Below are 2,702 nucleotides of genomic sequence, written 5' to 3'. Positions count from 1 at the left end.
ATTATTATATTTGTAACCCTGTATCCAGCTCTGGGAAGTGGGGGAGGGAGAGTGGGGGTTTAGGGTGGGTTGGTTTTGGGGTTTATATTGTAATTGTTATAAAACTTTTCAATAAAAAAAGAAAAGAAAAAGAAAACAACTGAATAGATACTCAGAATAGTTTGATATGGTATCGGGAAGATTGTTATGTAAAAGAACATTTTTTTGCACTTGAGGCAATTGATCCTCCACAGACATACACACCCATACACACCCATGATATTTAAATCTTACTGAAACCTTCACGGAGTGAATAGACTATGGAGTTTTTGTGCTCACTCTGCAATGGTCTACAACTTTGCTGGCTCCCTGCCTCTTAGATAAATGCCAAGGAAACTTCTCCTGTTGGCCTTTCTAAGAAGGGGAAAAAGTTTAGTATAATGGAAAGATATGTAACAGAAAACACCAGCAGTAGCACCTTTTATTCTTTCCTCTAATTTTGGAAGTGCAAAACATATTTATTATTTTATAGGTTTTTTTTAAAAAAAAACTCATCCTCAAATACTTTGGCCACCTAATGAGAAGGAAGGACTCACTGGAGAAGAGCCTAATGCTGGGAAAGATTGAGGGCAATAGAAGAAGGGGACGACAGAGAATGAGGTGGCTGGATGGAGTCACTGAAGCAGTAGGCATGAGCTTAAATGGACTCCAGAAGATGGTAGAGGACAGGAAGGCCTGGAGGAATGTTGTCCATGGGGTCGCGATGGGTCAGACACAACTTCACAACTAACAACAACAACAAAGTAACTGAATGCAGTGAATATACATAATATTCTTTCTTCATTCTATTTTCCTCACAACAACAACCACCCTATAAGGTGGGTTGGGCTAAGAGAGAGTGACTGGCCCAAAGCCACCCAGCCAGCTTTCATGCCTAAGGCAGGACTAGAATTCACCATCTCCTGGTGATTGGTTGAAAGTCACCCAGATATCTTTCATGCCTACAGTGGGACTAGAACTCAGACTATCCTGGTAATTGTCCCAAAGTCACCCAGCTGGCTTTCATGCTTAAAGCAGGACTAGAACTCTGGAGCCAACTCTCTGCAGGACAATTTAACAATTCAATTATTCAAAATAAATAAAAATATATTTTAATTTTAATCATTCACATTCCATTCTGTCCCTCCATTTGCATTCTTTCTTTAGTGATTCTATCCCACCATTTCTTTGATATTAGTGTAACTCTTATCCCATCGCAAATTGTCCCACAGTGAGTTGGCCATGGCGAATTGTCATAGACCCCTAGAACTCACAGTCTCCTGCTGATTGGCTGAAAGTCACCCCACTAGCTTTCATGGTTAAAGTGGGACTAGAACTCACAGTCTGCTGCTTTCTAACCTGATGCCTTATCCACTGGCTGGCTCAGGAATTCTGGGAGTTGAAGTCCACGAGTCATAAAAAAGCCAAGGTTGCCTACTCCTGCACTAGATCAATGCCTAGATCCATCAGAAGAGATATATTCTTAAGCATTTTGAAAATAAGGTAGAAAAACACAGCTCTTTCATGGAGGCAGATAACCCTTTGAAATTGGATGACACAATGCAGCACACATACAGGGCATCCACAGAAGGAGTCAAAACAGATACAACTTTGATCAAACAATTAAACCCATCCTCCTTGTACATGTGTTGAGCATGCCGCACATATAAAACACAGATGAGAATTTGATTGTTTGGCACAGCCGCCATCTTGACTTTTTTTGACCCCTGGTAGTGAATAAAGAAAAAGCATATGCCAATCTTTTAGTTTTCTGTAGCAATAACAGTGCTTTGAAACAGATGTCTTATCAGATATGGGGAAATTAGTTAATTGAAAAATCTCACCAACGTGAATGAGGTCCAAGAAACTGTGTGCATGTGGTGAAATATTACCCATTTCCTCAGGCATACATATTTGAATATATCCAAGTAAAATCTGAAGGATATAAATAGTGGGAGGATCAAACAGCGCAGCATTTATTTGCAGTCAGTGCCAAAATATTGCGCGTAGCAAAAGAGAAGAAAAGAGATGCATCTGAGGTCCAGTGGCGGGTCCCCTCTATTCTTTTCCATCAGCAGATTTGGACTTTGATGAGCTCTCTGGAGAAGAAGTGCTGTGGCAGGGAGGTTAATTGACTCAGCTGATTCCTGCTTTGCTACAGGAGCTGGTTCTAAAAGAGAATCATGGAGATAAATTATGCATTTCTAACAGGAGGCTGTCACAGAAGCAGCACAAACGTCAGCTTTTACATAGGAACCAAAGCCACTGAGCTCTGCGAATCCATTCCAAGGTGGCCCATTCTTGGTCTTCCTCAAGGACAGGTCTTCTACTTCAAGGCCTACCAGCTATGTCTGCTGGGTGTGGTCGAAAAAGTTAAGATGGAGGCTGCAACAGTACGATTTATAGTTTCTTTCTTTTTTTATTAAAAGTTTTATAAAAATTACAATATAAACCCCCATACCCACCCCAAAACCCCCCCTCCCTCTCCCCCTCTTCCCAGAGCTGAACACAGGGTTACAAATATAATAATCATAATCTAACTAACATTAACCAACTATTTAAATAACCAAGTCCATAACGCGCTTTAACTCCCTTTTAACATAAATTTAAACAAATTAAAATTAAACACAATAATAAACAAATTAACAACCTAATTGTTAAACAATACAATACTAATACTAAAA

This window comes from Protobothrops mucrosquamatus, unplaced genomic scaffold, assembly GCF_001527695.2.
Source record: "Protobothrops mucrosquamatus isolate PMUCROS unplaced genomic scaffold, P.Mucros_1.0 scaffold298, whole genome shotgun sequence".
Taxonomy (NCBI): domain Eukaryota; kingdom Metazoa; phylum Chordata; class Lepidosauria; order Squamata; family Viperidae; genus Protobothrops; species Protobothrops mucrosquamatus.
Note: the sequence above shows the minus strand (reverse complement) of the source record.